We start from the raw sequence: 21,048 nt of genomic DNA, 5'->3' as shown, positions 1-21,048 counted from the left end.
AAATCTCAAAATCCCCTGATATATAACCATCCCCAATTCAATATAATCGCCCTGAAGAATATCCCAAAACAGACGAGCACGCTCTATAGTAATCTCATACACATGTGATGATGACATGATGTTAGCACAAATAAACGAGTTCCATTCCCGTGCAAACCTTTTCATACATGATACATGGAACATGGAGTAATCAGTTGTGCCCCTCTTGAACTTCCAGTGAGTCTCGGTCACACAAAGAGTAACAATGATCAGATCCAGATTAAAGTCCTCTGGAGTCTTATCATTCCAAGTGTCCTGACCGGGCTTCCTCGCGGGCTGCTCAATCACCCTCCTTATCGCATCCGCACTATACTCCACAGTCATCCCCCTGACCACCGTGAAGCCATTCTTCTCTGCCTCGACATTAGCATAGAACTCTTGCACAACACTCATGGGCACAGTAGCGGGAGCCTCACAAAAGGAACCCAGCCAATCTCTAGAATCATCTCCAACAACTTACCATCCTTCCCTGATGGCAGAAAACCTCGCTCCTTTATAATAGGCTTCGAGAGAAGCCTTGTGTACTCCTCTTCAGCCGCAGGAGTAGAAAACCTTGGCCTCACACCACCCGCTGATGAAGAATCGGTGGTGGTGCTGCTTACTTGAGTTCTTTATCTCTTAGGTGCCATTGGGATTGAATAAGAGAGAATAGAATAAAGCTAAGTATTTGAGAGATTTTATGTTTGAGAATTTGTGATGTGGTGGAGAAGTTTGTATATAAGTGTGTGTATATATAGGTGGAGAAAAAAATTAGATATGGAATATAAGTGGGATTTGATTATGGGAATTGTGGGAATAATGGGTTTGATTTGGAGATGGAAATTTGGGATGTGGAAGAGTAAAATTCGGTTTGAAATTGATTTTGTAGCAAAAATCCCATTTTTCTCTTCAAAAATGCTGTTTTTATTTTTTTTTCTGAGTCGGGTCCCCGGCTGCGGCCACGCGCTAGACCAGTGCGGGTGCGCTCACCTTCTGCCAAATCGGTGCGGTCGCACGCTATATCAGCGCGGGCGCGCTTACCTTCTGGAAAAATAGCGCGGGCGCGCGCTAGATCAGCGCGGGCGCGCTTGGCTACTGAAGTTGGCCCTGAAATGTTTTCTTTTTCTGATTTTTTTGTGATTTTCTCCCTTCTTCTTGCTTCCTCTACCTACTAATGTACAAAAAACCTGGGTTGCCTTCCAAGAAGCGCTTGTTTTATATCGTTAGCTATAAAACGGCACTAACCACCTTACCGTTTGCCGTATCACCATAGTAATGCTTCAACCTCTGACCATTTACTTTGAATGCTTGGCCCGGATCACTCTCAAAAATTTCCACCGCTCCATGTGAAAACACAGTTTTGATTATGAAGGGCCCTGGCCACCTTGACTTCAACTTTCCAGGAAAAAGACGGAGATGAGAGTTAAACAAAAGAACTTGTTATCCCGGCACAAATGATTTAAGCACTAGACCCCTATCGTGCCACCTCTTGACTTTCTCCTTATATATTTTTTGATCTCATAAGCTTGAAGTCGAAACTCGTCGAGTTCATTCAATTGAAGTATCCTCTTCTTTCCAGCTACATCCAAGTCCAGATTCAATTTCATCAAAGCCCAATACGCCTTATGCTCGAGCTCCATCGGCAAATGACACCCCTTACCATAAACCAATTGAAACAGTGACATTCCCAATGGAGTCTTGTATGCTGTTCTATAAGCCCAAACAGCTTCATCAAGCTTCAAAGACCAATCTTTTCTCGATGGACATACAACTTTCTCTAAAATGCGCTTAATCTCTCTATTAGATACCTCAGCTTGATCATTCGTCTGAGGATGATAAGCTGTAGCAATACGATGATTCATATTATACCTTTGCATCATAGCAGTGAACTTGCGGTTACAGAAATGAGACCACTCATCACTGATTATGACTCTTGAAGCTCCAAACCTTGTGAATATCTGCTTGTGAAGAAAATTAAGCACCACCTTCGCATCGTTCAGTTGGAAATGCCATAACTTCAACCCATTTGGACACATAATCGACCACCTAATAAGATATACTAATTATTACAAGATGAGACAAATGGCCCCATGAATTCAATTCCCCAAACATCGAAAACTTCAACCTTGAGAAGCACATTAAGAGGCATCTCACCCCTCTTAGACATATTACCCACACATTGACATCGATCACATTTCAAAACGAACTGATGAGCATCTTTAAAGAAGGTGGGCTAAAAGAAACCTTCTTGAAGAATACGAGCTGCTGTCTTTTCTCCACCATAGTGTCCTCCATAAGCCATTGAGTGGCAATCTCGCAAGATCCCCCCGTTTCGCTGTAAGGAATACATCTCCTGATGATTTGGTCAGCTCCTTGTCGAAAAAGAAATGGCTCATCCCATATATACCACTTCACTTCATGCATAAACTTCTTCCTTTGAGTGTATGATAAGTCGAGAGGCATGATGTTACTCACAAGGTAGTTCATAATGTCTGCAAACCACGGTTCTTCCTCTTGCACTCCAAATAGCTGCTCATCGGGAAATGACTCATTTATCAATGTCTTGTCCAGTGAAGTAGCATTTGGGTTCTCTAAACATGAGAGATGATCGACGACTTGATTTTCAGTCCCCTTTCTGTCCTTGATCTCTAATTCAAATTCTTAAAGTAAAAGGACCCATCTAATCAATCTAGGCTTCGATTCCTTCTTTGAGACAAGATATTGAATTGCAGCGTGATCAGTGAAAACTTTCACTTTAGTCCCAAGTAGATAAGATCGATATTTCTCAAAACCATAGACAATAGCCAAGAGTTCTTTCTCTGTAGTATTATAATTCATTGGAGCACCATTCAAGGTCTTACTAGCATAGTAGACCACATGAAATATGTTGTTCTTTCTCTGCTCAAGAACTGCTCCAACTGCATAGTCACTTGCACATCATCTCAAAAGGTTCATTCCAGTCAGGTACAGTTATGACAGGTACCGTGATTAGACTCTTCTTTAGTGTCTCAAAAGCTGCAAGGACACTCATCATCAAACTTGAAAGGGACATCTTTCTCTAGCAAACTGCACAATGACTTCGAAATCTTAGAGAAGTCCTTGATGAAACGCCTATAGAAACCCGCATGACTAAGAAAACTGTGAATTCCCTTAACAGAAATAGGTGGAGGAAGATTTTCAATGACCCACACCTTGGCTTTGTCCACCTCAAAACCCTTACTAGAAACCTTGTGCCCAAGAATAATGCCCTGTCGCACCATAAAGTGACATTTCTCCCAAATGAGAACCAAGTTGGTCTCAACACACCTCTTGAGAACATGTCCAAGATTCTGCAAGCATTCGTCAAAAGAATCTCCAAATATAGAGAAGTTCCATGAACACCTCCATATTCTGGCCAATCATATCAGAAAAGATGGCCTTCATACATCTCTAAAATGTGGCTGATGCACCACACAAACTAAAGAAACTCGTCTGAAGGCGAAAGTACCAAATGGACAAGTGAAGTTAATCTTCTCCTGATCTTCTGGAGCGATGCAAATCTGATTATAACCCGAATATCCATTCAGAAGATAGTAGTACTCGTAACCAGCCAATTGGTCAAGCATCTGGTCAATGAAAGGTAGAGGGAAGTGATCCTTCCTCATGGCCTTGTTCAACATTCTGTAGTCCATACAAACTCTCCATCCCATGACTGTTCGAGTAGGAATGAGCTCATTCTTCTCATTAGCAAAAATTGTGATACCTCCCTTCTTTGGTACACACTGAACTGGACTCACCCAAGAAATATTCGAAATTGGATAAATAATCCTTGAATCCAGCCACTTAAGAATTTCCTTCTTTACTACTTCCTTCATGATCAGATTAAGTCTTCTTTGCTGCTCAACCGTAGGCTTGCTACCTTCCTCTAGCAGAATTTTATGAATACAATAAGAAGGGCTGATTCCCTTAATATCTGCTATAGTCCATCCAATTTCTGATTTGAACTCTCTTAGAATCCTTAAAAGCTTCTCCTCGTCGCTACCTGAAAGGTCAGATACAATAATAATAGGCAAAGTAGATGCATCACCTAAAAATACATACCTCAAATGTTCAGGTAAAGGCTTAAGCTCAAGAGTTGGAGCTTCCTCAATAGATGGCTTGAGGCGTTAAGGAGCTTTGTTCAATTCCTCCATTCCAAGAGATTTGGAAGGCATATCAATCTTCCTCATCCAGGGATAAACATTCAGATATAGCAATTACTCTTCACCTTCGTCATCCTCACTATCCGAATTCCCCAATAAGGCCTTCTCTAAGGCATCAGACCTTAGCAATTGATCAAGTTCCGAAGTCACCGCAGAATCAACCAATTCTACCTTTAAGAACTCCTCATTTTCCGTAGGAAATTTCATAGCATTGAACACATTAAAAGTTACATCCTGATCCAGCACTCGTATTGTAAGCTCACCCTTCTGCACATCTATCAAGGTACGGCGAGTTGCGAGGAAAGGCCTTCCCACGATTATGGGAATCTTCTTATCCTCCTCGAAGTTAAGAATTACGAAATCAGCAGGGAAGATGAGTTTATCAACCTTGACCAAGACATCCTCTACGATTCCTGGCGGATATGTAATAGAATGCTCGGCCAACTGCAAAGTCATATAAGTCGGTTTTGGATCAAGCAAGTTCAACTTCTTGAAGATTGACAAAGGCATCAGATTGATGCTAGCTCCCAAGTCACATAAGCATTTGTCAAAAGACACTTTTCCAATAGTGCATGGAATAGTGAAGCTTCCTGGATCTTTAAGCTTCGGAGGCAATTTCTATTGTAGCACATCACTGCATTCCTCCGTGAGAGCAACCGTCTCTAAATTATCTAGCGTCACTTTCTGAGAGAGAATACCTTTCATAAACTTTGCGTAACTAGGCATCTGCTCAAGAGCCTCAGTGAAATTTATGTTGATATGAAGTTTCTTGAACACCTCCAAAAACTTCTCAAATTGCTTATCCGGCTTTTTCTTCTGCAGCTGCCTAGGAAAAGGCGATGGAGGATAGATCTGTTTCTCCCCTGTATTACCCTCAGGAGGAGTGTGCTCAACAGTAGTCTTCCTTGGTTCCACTTCTACTTCCTGCTGCTCTACTTCTTCTTTAGCCCCAGCTTCTTCAGTCGAAACTTGAGTTTGTTCCAGACCTCAAAGTGATTGCCTTCACCTGCTCCTTAATTTCCCTCTTTCCTGGCACTTCAGTGTCACTAGGTAATGTATCAGGTTGATGATTTAGCAAGGCATTGGCAATTTGTCTAATTTGACTATCCAAGATCTTGATAGAAACAACTTGACTCTTGCACAAAAGCTTCAACTCCTTAAACTCAAATGTTTCATTAGCTTGTTATAGCTGAAATTACTGCCTTGGTGCATATTGCGTTTGCTGAAAACCAGGGGGTTGTACTGCTTAGCTGGGTACTGCTGATAAGGCCGTTGAACCACATTCTGAGCGTTGCTCCAGCTGAAATTAGGATGATTACGGTTGTTGGGATGATAAGTGGCTGTCACAGGTTGCTGTAATCGCTGAAAGTTGCTCACGAACTGAGCTGATTCACTAGATATAGCACAATGATCAGTCTTATGGGCACTAGCACAAAGCTCACAGACACTAGTGATTTGATTAACTCCATAATTAGTCAATGTGTCCACCTTCATCGTCAAAGCTTTAAGTTGGGCAACTATAGCAGTTGCTGCATCCAACTCCAGAATTCCTGTTACTTTTCCCTGAGTCAGTCTCTGGGAAGGATTATGGTATTCATTAGCAACCATCAGTTCAATCAATTCATAAGGTTCATTATAGCTCTTAGCCCACAAGATCCTCCTGATGCTGCATCGAGCATGGGTCTAGAAGTAGCACCAAGTCCATTGTAGAAATAGTTTATAATCATCCAATCAGGCATGCCATGGTGTGGGTACTACCTTAGTATCTCCTTATATCGATCCCAAGCCTCACACAGAGTTTCTTCAGTTTGCTGAGCAAACTGAGTAAGAGCATTCCTGATTGCAGCAGTCTTCACCATTGGGAAGAATTTAGTGAGAAACTTTTGAGCAAGATCCTCCCATGTGGTGATATACCCTAGTGGTCGAGAATGTAAACAACACTTAGCTTTATCCCTTAGAAAGAATAGGAAGAGTCACAGCTTGATAGCATCTTCAGTCACACCATTGAACTTGAAAGTGTCGCAGATCTTAATGAAATCCCTGATGTGCATGTTGGGGTCTTTAGTAGGAGAACCCCCAAACTGAACTGAGTTCTGTATCATCTGAATCGTGCTTGACTTGATCTCAAAAGTTTTAGCTGAGATGGATGGCCTGATAATGTTTGATTGAATGTCATTGATCTTAGGCTGAGAATAGTCCATCAAAGCCTTAGGAATTTCTGCTTGATCCCCCATCACTACTAAAACTGGTTTCTCAACTTTCTCTTCTTCTTCTACCTTCTCTTCGTCCTAAAAAACCTCCCTTCGAACCACTACAACTTCTTCCTCGTCTTTATCCAGAGTTCTCTTACGAGAGCGCGAACGCATATGCATACATGCTCGCTAGAATACCTGAAATAAGACAAGGAAACTGATAAGTAACAATGTCCGAGTCAATGAACTTTAACGACCACTGATGACAAACACATAAACTAAAAATTAACACCGAGTCCCCGGCAGCGGCACCAAAAACTTGTTAGTCGCTAAACACGCGCTAAAATTCATGCAAGTATACGCGTTCGCAAGTAGTATAAGATATAAATCAGATTCGTTCCCACAGAGATTAGTTTAGGTTAACTTTGTAATTTATGCACTTATACAACAATGATATGGCTATTATTTAATGCTAAAACGATTAACTGATTGAGATTGTTTTATAACTAAGAATTAAACTAACAATTATAACTAAGAGAATAAGAATGGTTAAATTAATATATATGACAAACATGGGATTCTAACTTCATTAAATACTTCATTCGATAGCTTTTTCGTTCTTGACCTTAGCATGTAATGGTGATGACACTAATCAGATAACACGAAACTGATAAATACCAACTTTTGTTGTATGAATACCATACTACCAGACATCCATAAAATAGATAGAAGCTGAATAGACACCAATTATATTGAGACCCTATATGTCTATAGAAATTGACAACATAACGGTTTAGCGAACAAGTTATCTATCGTGATTACATAGGACAAGTAAGATGGTTAAAATTACCTACGAATCATGCATATCAATAATACATGAACCTATCCTAGCATGGCAAGTTCTTAATCCTTAAATTCACTTTCGCTTCATTAAGAATTAACACACTATCTTATAAGTTTGCGACGCTCATAAGACGAATACGCACAACCAATACTAGGTTATCATACAATCACCACACAATAAGGCATCGAAACAAATTAACTAAATAAATCCATAAATAAATCCGCTAGAATCCCACGATAATGATTAGCCTATAATCGGACTCATCATCAACGTGGGTTCCGATGAAAGCATGGTATAATAAACGCAGTCTTTATAAATGAATAATAAACAAAGTATAACACAAAAGTATAGGTTCAAGAAAAAGAAAACTAGCATCCAACATTACAACTTAAACAAAGAATCATAAGTTAAAACTAGGTCTTCTTTGCCTTGGTTGAATTGTGCTAAAACGGTCTTCTTTACTCCTTCTCCTTGTGCTCTGGTGTGTCTCTCTGAAAAATAAACTTAATTATGTATATATAGCAGCCCCATGCAGAGTAGAAGTCTTCTGGATCAAAATTAGTGTATAAACAGGATTTTTGAATTAGACCCGGCGCGGGCGCGCGCTTGACCAGCGCGGGCACGCGCTTGAACAGCGCGGGCGCGCTGACCTCCTACATAAAAAACTGACTTCTTCTTTTTCCTTGCTGATTTGAGCCGGCTTTTCAAGAGCTTTTATTTCAACACCTTCCTAACACCAAATTAGCACTAAAATAATGCTAATTCTCCTGATTACCTGGATAATGCCTGAAATTGCAAAAAAACTAGAAAAAACATTAAAACACCAACAACTTGAGTACATTTACACCAATTCAAAGCTTTACGGAGTGTAATAAAATGTCATAAATTCCACTCAACACTTCGCCTTCAAGTCCTTGTTCTCTTTCCTCAGCTGCTCTAATTCAGCCTGATCATCTTCTACTTCTCCTTCTCCCTCTTTGGTTTACTGACTGCCCCTTGAAGGTTGACAATTGTTCGCAATAAAACACACGTGAAAATACAGGCAAGTGTACGTATCACAAGTAGTATAAGATTTAAGTCAAGTTTGTTCCCACAAAGACTGATTTAGGTTAAGTTCAGATTATGCACTTATGCAACAATGTATGATTATCGTTCACAGCTAAGACAAGTAACAAATTTGAGTTGATTAACTACTTAAGAGATTATACTAGCATGCATTAACTAAGAGATTAAAAGTGAATTACTTATATGAGAATAAAACATGAGATTCTAACTTCATTAAATACTTCATTCAAAGTTTATGTCTTTATCAATAGTATGCGATGGTGATGATAACTAATCAGATAACACGAAATTAGTATAAGCTATCTTTCGATATACGTATATCCTACTACTAAGCATCCACAATCAAGATAGAAATTGAGTAGACACCAATTATGCTTAGACCCTATATGTCTATAAGATTTGAAAACATAACAGTTTAAGAACAAGTTATCTCTTATGATTACATAGGGTGTGTAAGATAGTTAAAATTACTCCACGAATTATGCATGTCAATTCATACATAAACCTATGCTAGCATGGCAAGTTCTAAACATCTATATTCACTGTCGCTTTAATAGAGATTAACAAACAATCTTAGATGTTAGCTATGCATCAAAGATGAATAAGCACAATCAAACTAGGAAATCATAAATCACCACATACTAAAGATTTAAAACAATCAACTATTGAAATCCATAAATAAATCCGCTAGAACCCCATGACAATGATTAGTTCATGATCGAACACATCGTCACCATGGGTTCCAATGAAAACATGGTAATAAATAAGTTCAGAATACTATGAGATAATATAAAAGTACTAGGATTTAGAATAAATAAAAAACAAGCATCCAAAACCTGTGAAGTACATAAAAAAAAACAAATACTTGAGTCCAAATCACCAACTTAAGCCGATATGAAGCGTTCCAAGTGGATATAAATTCCACTTATCACACCCCCAAACTTAAATCGATGCTTGTACTCAAGCATAAATAGACTCAACACTAAAAAAAACAAAATAAATGCATGAATGCAACTCATATGAATATGCAATGATCCCTCGGAATAACCATAACCAATCAATAAGCAATATCTCTAAGAATGCAATTACTCAAAACAGAGTTCAACTAAATCCCATAAACCAACTTACAAACCAGAAATGTTCGTGTGTGCGATGCTTAATAAATATACTCTCCATACTAGATCAATAATCATATCTTATTCTTCACCAAAATAATCATAAGTTTATAAATAAAATAGACGTTAAACACATAATGACTCACAACACCTCATTTTTACTAGAGGTATACAAGGATTCATGCTATTATAATGAACACATAAACACAAATGCTTATTTGACCGTGCAATAAATGTGGTCCCAAAAGACTTATATAATAATACCCATGTAGCGAGCATTAGGTTAGCGGATCTCAGACTATACAAGCCTTACGTCACTAGGTACAAAGTCCCCTATAACTTAATTGCTCGAGTATTAAAGAGCTCGCCCTTGGTCAATTCTGCATATACTAACACAATTTTTTTCTTTTCTTTTCTTTATTCTTTTCTTCTTTCTTTTGTATTTTTTTCAATGAATCTGAATGAGTGCGTTTCGCTCCATATTATTCAACCCTAAACTACTTATAAAATATGAGCCGCCTACTAGCCATTTGACGTCTGGATTTATTCACAATTAGTAATGATATCCATATTTTTCCCTAGTTTAAAAATTCAGTGTTCCTACGTCATTACGGGAATAGAAAAAATTCTAAATATAACCAAGTGATTCAGTTTCAAACAAAAAAAAGGTATGATCATGATCTAGTTTAAAAGCAACCTATAAGACTTATAAAAAAAACTTTGTTTCTGGGCATGCAAATCAATTCATTAGGACTTAATCCTCCCTCTATTCGACATCACTACACTCTAATTAACATCAACCTATCAATCAGAAATAGCTCAACCTAAGGGATCATGTTATATGCATGTCAATACAACTAAATGGACTCACATACAAACATGAACAAATATGCAAAACAAAAATGCAAACAATTATATGAACAATCATGCAAAAATATGAATAAACTACACTAAACATGCAATATGAATCTATATGGACACAACACACACTACTAATCCTTACATTATCACCCACAAACTTAAAATTTTCAATGTCCTTGTTGAAGGTAATAACTAGGATACAAGGCATACCTAGTCGTCAGTAGAATCACCCTCCTCGGGTGGAGTATCAGGTGGCGGGTACACAGAATCAGCGCCAAATACAGGACAATCGACCTCAACACCAATGGCCCGGAAAGCAGTGCCCAAAGCATGTGTCAAATCCGCAGTAAAATGATTGTGAATGTCGTGCATCGCATCCATGCGCCTAGTCAATCGCCTGTATTGCGCATCTCCAAGTCCATAACTATCCCCTGTCTGCTGAGCACGAGAAGATCTAGTAGCTGCCTGACGTGCTTGAGAAAAATCCCCTGCATAAGTCTGTTCAGCTGGCTGGCCACCCGGTAGATGATCATATGTGTAACCCAAGCCCTTCTCATTGGCTTGACCGTCATACCACTCTTGCATCACCGAAATCGTCCAACTATCAATGGGAGCACTCGGCATATGTAGCTGTTCATGCTCGGTCCACCGAACACCAACCGAAAAACATAACTTCGTAACAATGGAGGCATGAGGAATCGCCCCCGTGGACCCCCTCGCAAAAAACGCAACATACTCTGATGAATCACAGAGCCGAGATCCACATACTCTTCATTCAAAATCCCCATAGTAGAATAACACGATCCATAGTAACCTCGTGAGAATGCGAAGATGGCATGATATTAGCATACACAAACAGATTCCAAGCCCTAGCATACCTGTTCATACACGAAGTAGGAAAAGTAAGCGGCTCATTCGTGCCCGCCTTGTACTTCCACTCTGTGCCAGGAACACACAACTCATCCAAAATATAATCCATGTTAAAATCCTCTTTAGTCTTGCTAGACCAATCCTCAACACCCCTCTTCCTCGCGGGTTGATTTATGACCCGACGAATAGCTGTGGGATAATAATCAATTGTCAACCCAAAAACAACAGAAAACCCATTCTTGTCCACCTTAGCATTCGTGTAAACTTTCTGCACAATGCTCATTGGGACCGCAATGGGTGTCTCACAGAAAGTCTGCCAACCCATCTCAACAATCATCTCCAAAAACTTCCCATCCTTCGCCGTGGGTAAGAATCCCCTCTCCTTAGCAATCGACTTAGACATCAACCTAGTAAATTCTTCCCGAGCCTCCGGAAAAAAAAATCTGTTTGTCGTGCCACCCACACTCGAATCCTCGGTAGACGAGGGATTAGTGCTACTACTAATCGCGGTTCGTGCTCTTTTGGGTGCCATAACAACAAGTGAATAGAGATTAGGGTGTTAGTATTGTATGTAAGAGAGGCTAGGGTTTTGTGACAATAAGAGATGTATGTATATATAAAGACGTGATGTATTTATATAAGAGGTAAAGGGATGGGTGTGGGTTTAGAAGTGTTTAGGGTATAGAATTAGGTAAAAATAGGATAGAATTCAGGTTTTCTTGGGTTTGTACTGATTTTTTTCCTGATTTTCTTTTTTTTTTCTTGTCCAGTGACCTCGCGCGATCGCTCTGCTTCAGGCGCGGGCACGCCGTGCTTCTGGAAAAATTCCAGAATTTTGATTTTTTTTGCTTTTTTTCCTTTTTCTTTCGAAGCTACTACACAATAAATCATGGGTTACTTCCCACGAAGCGCTTGATTTATGTTGCTAGCTTGACGTGAAACTTTGAAATTAAGTTATAAAAAGAACGGTGCCCACCACCTCACGGTTCGCCTTATCACCATAATAATGCTTCAACCTCTGACTATTTACTTTGAATGCTTGGTCCGAATGCTTATCAAAAATTTCCACAGCCTCATGTGGAAACACAGTTTTGACAATGAACGGACCTGACCACCGTGACTTAAGCTTTCTTGGAAAAAGTCAGAGATGAGAGTTGAACAATAGAACTTTCTGACTAGGCACAAATGTCTTGTGCACTAACCTCCTATCATGCCATCTCTTGACCTTCTCTTTGTATAACTTGTTGTTTTCATAAGCCTATAGATGAAATTCGTCGAGTTCATTAAGTTGGAGCATTCTCTTTTCTCCAGCAGCTTCCATATCAAGATTCAGCCTCTTAAAAGCCCAATATGCCTTATGTTCTCGCTCCGCAGGCAAATGACATGCCTTACCATATACGAACTGGAAATGAGACATGCCTAAAGGAGTCTAGAATGCTGTTTTGTATTCCCAAACAGCTTCATCTAGCTTCAAAGACCAATCTTTCCTTGACGGACTCACAACCTTCTCCAAGATGCGCTTGATCTCTCGTTTAGAGACTTCAGCTTGTCCATTAGTTTGAGGATGATAAGTTGTGGCCACACGATGATTCACATGATATCTTTCCATTACTGCAGTAAATTTGCGATTACAAAAATGGGATCCCTCATCACTGATTATGACCCTTGGAGTACCGAAACATGTGAATATCTGCTTATGAAGAAAATTTAGCACCACCTTCGCATAGTTGGTTGGCAAAGCTTTAACCTCAACCCATTGGGACACATAATCCATCGCCAAAATAATATACTGATTGTTACATGACGAGACAAATGGCCCCATGAAGTCTATTCCCCAAACATCGAAAATCTCAACTTCAAGAAGAACATTGAGAGACATCTCCTCTCTCTTGGACATATTTCCAACCCTTTGGCAGTGATCACATCTCAACATGAACTAATGAGTATCTTTAAATAATGTAGGCCAGAAAAATCTCGCTTGAAGGATACGGGTAGCTGTTTTCTCTCCACCATAATGGCCACCATACCCATTAGAGTGACAATCTCTCAAAATACCCTCTATCTCACTATACAGAATGCACCTCTTTATTATCTGATCTGCTCCCTGTATGGACAAGAATGGCTCATCCCATCGATACCACTTCACCTCATATAGAAACTTCTTCCTTTGAGCATAAGAGAGTTCTGGGGGAATAACATTACTCACAAGATAATTCATAATGTCTGCAAACCATGGTTCTTCTTCTTGCACCCCAAAGAGTTGCTCATTAGGAAAAGATATATTGATCAATGTGTTATCATGTGAAGCCTTACCTTGATCTTCCAGTCATGAGAGATGATCCACTACTTGGTTTTATGTACCTTTCCTAACTTTGATTTCTAGCTCGAACTCCTGAAGCAATAGAATCCATCGAATCAATCGAGGTTTTGACTCTTTCTTCGAGACGAGGTATCGAATAACAACATGATCAATAAAAACTATCATATTTGTCCCAAATAAGTAAGATTAAAATTTCTCGAAACCATAGACAATTGCCAAGAGCTCCTTCTCTGTGGTAGTGTAGTTCAGCTGAGCACCATTAAGGGTTTTACTAGCATAGTAAACCACATAGAATATGTTCTTCCTATGGCCAAGAACTGCTCCAACTGCATAGTCACTAGCATCACATATCATCTCGAAGTGCTCATTCTAATCAGGTGCAATGATAATAGGTGTTGTAATCAAACTCTTTTTCAAACTCTCGAATGCAGCTAAATATTCTTCATCAAACTTAAAAGGGACATCCTTCTCTAACAGATTGCAGAAGGGTTTAGAGATTTTTGAGAAGTCTTTGATGAATTGTTAATAAAAACCCGCATGACCAAGAAAACTGCGGATTCCCTTAACTGAGATTGGTGGAGGAAGATTTTCAATAAGCCCCACCTTGGCCTTATCCACTTCAAGCCCCTTTCTAGACACCTTGTGCCCAAGAATGATACCTTGTTGCACCATTAAGTGACATTTTTCCCAGTTGAGCACCTGATTAGTCTCAACACATCTTTTCAGCACCAAATCAAGCTTATGCAAGCACTTGTCATACGAAGTCCCGAACACAGAGAAGTCATCCATGAACACCTCCATATTGGTGCCAATAATATCAGAGAATATGGCCATCATGCATCTCTGAAAAGTAGCAGGTTCACCATAAAGTCTGAAAGAAACTCGACGAAAAGTGAAAGTGCCAAAAGGACAGGTAAAGGTGGTCTTCTCCTGATCTTCAGGGGCAATGCAAATCTGATTATAGCCCGAGTACCCATTGAGAAGACAATAATACTCATGACCAGCCAACCTGTCAAGCATTTAATCAACAATAAATGGAAGCGGGAAGTGATCCTTTCTGGTGGCTTTATTCAGCTTTCGATAGTCCATGCATACTCTCCACCCTGTAGCTGTCCGAGTAGGAATAAGCTCGTTCTTCTCATTAGCAACAACTGTAATGCATCCTATCTTAGGCACACACTGCACCGGGCTCACCCATGTCCTGTCAGAAATCGGATAGATGATCCGTGCATCCAGCTATTTAAGAATTTCCTTCTTCACAACCTCTTTTATGATAGGATTGAGTCTTCTATGCTGTTCAACAATTGGCTTACTTCCTTCCTCAAGCAGAATTTTATGCATGCAGTAAGAAGGGCTGATTCGCGTGATATCTGCTATAGTCCATCCAATTGCTGATTTAAACTCTCTCCGAATTCTCAAGACCTTATTTTCGTCACTACATGAAAGGTTAAATACAATAATAACAGGAAAAGTAGATGCATCGCCTAAAAAGCATACCCAAGTGATCAGGAAGTGGTTTGAGCTCAAGTGTGGGAGCTTCCTCAATAGATGGTTTGAGATGCTCTTGAGAATTCTTCATCTCTGCTAATCCAAGAGACTCGAATGGAAAATCCAATCTCCTTTTCCATGGGGAAACATTCATGTGGCGCCCCAAAATCTGGGGTCAAGGATCTAGGAGGCCATGCCATCTTGAATGCTATATATACCACATACCTCGCATCATAATATATATATACTTACACTTCACGACCCCACACTTATCACACACACACACTCATAGGTTATTGTCTTGGAAACAAACCATTCATTACTAAAGTAGATCAATCCACAAAGTGATAATTATTATAACCCAAAAGTAATTAAGTCTTACCGGGGAATAACCTATAAGTAAGGCTAGTCCGTCGGACAAATATTTGTTTCTTATTCATTACCTTACATAAGTCATACTTGTAAATAAGCCAGACTAAAAACAACTAAAAACCAATCCAGCTTATTCGGTCTACCTGTGGTATAACATCAAACATCCTATGGAACAACTGGCCGTTTCCTACCCGTTTCCTGGTTGTGAGTTTCATGATAGGCATCTTGATTCACTGTTGTGTTGTGTCAATTTAAGAAAACAGGTGTGAGCTATATTTCCCAGCATAATAATGTACAATATGAAATGACTGTATGATAAACTTATATAAAACATCATATATGATAATTATATTTTATTCAAAAATAGTTTTCCTTGGTGATACACACCTTCTTATGAAAACAATTCTTTAATGGATTATTATCTTGCGAATACCTTAATGGTAAACCCAGCACCTAGGCTTGGGTTACGGTATTGCATAACAATTCCAATTGGAAGAATAGGACATTCACTGGAACCACCACATACGATGATCAGTCGTACTAAGGAAATAGTAATATTTTCTACATGTATATGGACGATTCCCTTTTATTATCGGTTATCACCCTGGCCGCATTCGGGCCTTTTCTGTGTCCATCCCTCTCAGGTACACACTTCGCGTCTATCCCTCTCAAGACACGGTTTTGCGTCCATCCCTCTCAGGTACGCATACTCCATATATTCATCAGTATATAAGATACCTTCTCATGTGGTAGTAAATTAGTAGTCTCCCCAGTCCATGAAGTACTGGAGTCTACCCCTCCTTGTCCTTGTAAGAATCCCATCATATATATGAAACTTATATTGTTCCCCAAGCATATTGCTTGTTGATAGGTACACTTGGATATGTACGTATATATATGCACTTCCGAGAATTTTCGGAGGAAGTACTAAGGATGTGATTTGACCGTTGTCAACATATTTGTTATATAAGGGGGAGTTTCTTTTAAAACTATAATCAAAATAATTAAAATAAGTCGAGATAATATTCTCCGACGTTCTGAAATTATTCGAATGATTTTCCGAAAATCAGAAAGTATTTTAAATCAGGTTTTATGATTTTTAAATCATAAATAAATCATTTAATAAATAATTAATAATTAAATATTAATCGTTAAATAATTAAATCTCGAATAATTATACTTTAAAAGAATATTTGAAATAATATTCCTCAACTAATTTATATTTAAGTAATTTAATAATCTTAAATATTTAATCGAGTCTGAAGTAAATATTCACTGGAGAATACTTCTCCCATAATAAATGAATAGTTAATAAATATTTATTATTCTAACAATAAAGTATAGTTGAGGGAATACGATCTTTGGAAATCGTTTTAATAAAAGTTCGAGGTGTTTAATATTTCGTAAGTGGACGTTGAGTCCCTTAAAACGTACTACTATGGACTTTTAATCGTCCTATAATATCACCGGAATGATTCCCGGGTTTTTATTTTAAATCCCGACCGACTCTTGATCTTATAATTATACGTCACGCTTATAGCGGAGTTAAACATTTTACGATATATGCTTATCGTACAACATCGCTATATTATGCGAAAACTCAATTACTAAGTATCATGGCAAGCATGGTATTTATATAATGATAAAAAAAATCCATTCACAACACAACAGTAAATGGAGTTGGGTTCGTAAACTTTCCTGGGTATCTCGAGGTGGAGGATGCTCTTGGTTCCGCTCGGAAATCTATAATCATAAACACAATTCGTTTTGTTAGGTCCCGTTCTAATTTACGACGACTCGCACTCATGCACTACTTATTATGCACCCTCTCAAATTATATTACCCTTATCATTTCTTTAAGTCCTTATTCACATTATGGTCACTTCCCTTTTCAAAGTATCTTAAGTCCGTTTTCATTTTCATCGTCGGCTCCGCTTATGGATTCTACGGTTTTCTAATCTCGAGGTATCGGCTCCGATATTTTTATAAAATTGAAAAATCATTATTTTCTCTTGAAAGTTTTATGGAAGTTAAGAAACTTAATTTACTAATCTCTGTAAAAAAATTATGATTTATGAACATTTTTAAGTCGATCCTTTTTATTTTCAAAGTTCGTAATTCGTAGCAGTTTTTGTCGCGTAAATCACTTTTAGTAAAACGGCCATAACTTTTGATCTGTAAATTGGAATCAAATTATTTAAGCGCCCAAACGATCCTTATAACATTTTCTATCTTAATAAAGGGTTATTTTCAAGTACCTACAGTTTATATATTCAGTACTTTCTTCAGAAACTTAAAGTTACGTTATGTTCATTTTAGCGAGATTACGGCTACGATCGGAGTTTCGTTTATGCCTTAAATCTTTATACTACCACCAACAATCAACATATAATCATCACCATACTAAATACTCTCAAAAACATCATATTCTTGAGGCAACAACAATCAACCTTAAATCTATTTAGCTAAACATCAAGATTACAACAATACTTCTACCATAACTAGGTTTACAATCTAAAAGAATCTTGAACTTAATTCTTAAGTAAGGATGAGTCAAAGATTTATACCTTTCTTGAGAGCTTGAGATGTGTTCTTGATGATGGTGAAGTCTTGGGAGTGCTTAATAGGGTTTTTGGAACCTAAAACAACCATTAAAATCAAGAAACCAAATAAAAGTTACTATTCATACTATTCACTATCATCTTTCTTGAATTTATTTCACCCATCAAACCTTGATAAAAAGAGATCAAAGATTTATCTTACCTTATTTTAGGTGGTATGAAGCTTGAGAATTAATGGGGGAATTTTTCCATGGCTAGAGCTTGGTGATTTGATTTTGATTTCTCCTTGTTTTTGTGTTTGGTTGAATGGAGAGTATTTGGGAGAGGGGAGAGAGTTTTGTGTTGCTTCTTGGTTGCTTCTTGCAATAATGTTGTGATATCTTGTTTATTATTCTAGTATAAGTCCTAGGATTGATTTTTATTGGCAAATCTTTGGACAAAACTAGCTAGGCTTTTTAGATTACAAGCTAAGCTAACTAGTTTAACCATTAGCTTTACTATTCTCTAGCCCTAAGATGATCATCCTACTCTTTTAGCTTACTATTTGATAAAGTAACCATGGTTACTTTTCTACCATGGTTAGTTAGTATGTTACGTTTATTTGATCGTTTACACGTTCGTTCGGTCGCTTAAACGTTTTCGTAATAATTTCTCGTAAACGGTTCGCGACGTAAATCCTTTCGTATTTATTTCTTATATTTTGAAGTATCGTCCTTGGATATAAATCCGTAGGGTTTTAAATTCGTAATTGTATTGTGATTCCCGTAATCCTCGATGATTCATAAATATGGTCGTTTTTCAAAGTTCGTTTTCTTCGAAAACTAATAGCGTTTACATACACTCATTTGGTACGTATAATCATAATATCCACTTCGAATCTCATTTTCTCATGCACAACATAGTGTGGGCTAAAAAAATTTACCCGTCTATCAGGGTTACTATTTATTGAACGTTTTTACAAAGTCTCAAAAATTCGAGTTATTACAATTCAAATACTGTAGCTGCTCTGCCCCCTCTTCATCTTCACTATCAGATTCCCCTGTTAAGGCTCTCTCTAAGGCATCAGTCCTCAGCATTTGATCAAGCACCGAAGTCACTACAGAGTCGACCAACTCTACTTTAAAGCACTCTTCTTTATTAGTAGGGAATTTCATTGCATTGAAGATATTGAAAGTCATGTCCTAACCCTCAACCCTCATAGTAAGCTCACCCTTCTGTACATCGATCAGAGTTCGGCTTGTAGCTAAGAATGGTCTCCCAAAGATAATGGGAATCTTCTTATCTTCCTTGAAGTCCAGAATGACAAAATCAACAAGGAAGATGAGTTTATGCACCTTAACCAAGACATCCTCCACTACTCCTTCGGGTAAGTGATGGAACAGTTAGCCAGTTGCAAGGACATGTTTACCGGTTTTGGATCAGGCAGACCAAGTTTCTTGAAAATGGACAAGGGCATCAGATTGATGCTAGCTCCCAAGTCACACAAACACTTGTCGAAAGACAAATTGCCAATGGTACATGGTATCGTGAAGCTTCCTGGATCTTTAAGCTTAGGAGGAAATTTCTATTGCAGCACATCACTGCACTCTTCCGTTAGAGCAAAGGTTTCCAACTCCTCAAGTTTTAGCTTCCGAGATAAAATACCTTTCATGAACTTAGCATAGCTCAGAATTTGTTCTAAAACTTCCGCAAAAGGTATGTTAATGTGCAACTTTTTGAAAACCTCCAAAAACTTGGCAAACTGCTTGTCGAACTTCTGTTTCTGTAGCCTTTTAGGATATGAAGGAGGCAGATAGACTTGTTTATCCCCTGTATTATCCTTAGGACTAGTATTTTCAACAACATTTTTCTTCGGTTCTGCTTCACCATCCTTTTTCTCAGCTGAATCATCAAAATTGTCAATTTTTGGAACTTGAGAGGGCGTGAGCACGGTGCCCTTCTGGAGAAAATTTTCAGCTTCTTTGTTTTGATGATTTTTAGGGTTAGCGACCTTTCCAGATCTCAAGGTGATTACCTTAAGCTGTGCTTTTGACTTCCCTCTTATCTGGATTAGCTTCCGTATCACTCGAAAGAGTTCCTTATGGTCAGTTCAATAAGGCGTTAGTAATTTGCCCTAGGCCTATCAATGGAGCGAAAATCCGATCCGACCCGATCCGATTCGAGGCCATTTTAGCGGATATGGATCGACTTATTAAAAATCCGATCCGGGATCCGATCCGATAAGAAATATCCGATTATAAATGGAGCGGATATGGATTTAGGTCGATCCGATCCGTTAATAACCCGATCCGTTTATATATATATATAATAAAAATAAAAATAAAAATATTTTTAATAATTCTAATTTTAAACGTATTATCCTCGAGTCAAGTTCCATTATCTATATTTCGTTCGGTTCGGTCTCAAGCGTACAGTCCACTTCTATAATCTCATTTCTATAACCCTAATTCTTTTACCTTTTAGAGTCGCATAACCCTAAGTCTCAATTCATATAACACTTTCATTTCGCAACATCAATTTTTTCATAGTTAACATTAAAATATTGTACAACTCGGTACGTTTATTTTAAAAAGCGAATTTTAGTTTGTAATTTATTTTTGAATTTTGTTGTATTTTATTTATATTTTAATATTTTTCAGAATTGTAAATTTTAAATAAATTTTGTAATAAGTTAAGTTAAAAAAATAAATATACATAACTGCAACAGATATCCGATCCGAAATCCGTGATTCGAACGGATCCGGATATGGATCGGCCTATAAAAAATCCGGAGCCGATCCGATCCGAATCCGAATCCGAAAAACTAAATGGATATGGATATGGATTTAGGTCGATCCGATCCAAACCCGATTCATTGACAGGCCTAATTTGCCCTATTTGATTCTCCCGAATCTTGATCGAAACCGCTTGGCTTTTTCATATAAGCCTCAACTCCTCCAGTTCAGATTTTTCATTCGAGGATGGACCGACACCTCCGTGAGATTGCTGTTGCATCCCCTGTGGCTGAAATTGCTGCCTTGGTGTAAACTGTTGTTGAAAACCAGGAGGATTGAATTGTTTGTTTCCAAACTGATGGTATGGTTGTTGTGGCTGTTGCATACCACCCTGATTATTGCTCCAGCTGAAGTTAGGATGGTTGCGGTTGTTAGGATGATTAGTAG

The 21,048-nt window shown here is 38.3% G+C and overlaps 1 non-coding gene and 1 pseudogene across 1 annotated transcript; one reads left to right on the top strand and one right to left on the bottom strand.

Annotated features, from left to right (window-relative positions):
- Positions 1 to 1,992: 1,992 nt before the first annotated feature.
- LOC141714412 (uncharacterized) overlaps positions 1,993 to 21,048 on the bottom strand; it is a 153,531-nt pseudogene continuing 134,475 nt past the window's right edge.
- LOC141716179 (small nucleolar RNA R71) lies at positions 5,937 to 6,043 on the top strand. The gene has a single exon (XR_012572898.1). It is a non-coding gene; the product is annotated as a small nucleolar RNA R71 (small nucleolar RNA).

The sequence above is a fragment of the Apium graveolens genome, chromosome 3 (assembly GCF_009905375.1).
Source record: "Apium graveolens cultivar Ventura chromosome 3, ASM990537v1, whole genome shotgun sequence".
Classification (NCBI taxonomy): domain Eukaryota; kingdom Viridiplantae; phylum Streptophyta; class Magnoliopsida; order Apiales; family Apiaceae; genus Apium; species Apium graveolens.
The sequence above is the reverse complement of the archived record's forward strand: the minus strand, read 5'-3'. Positions and strand labels throughout refer to the sequence as shown.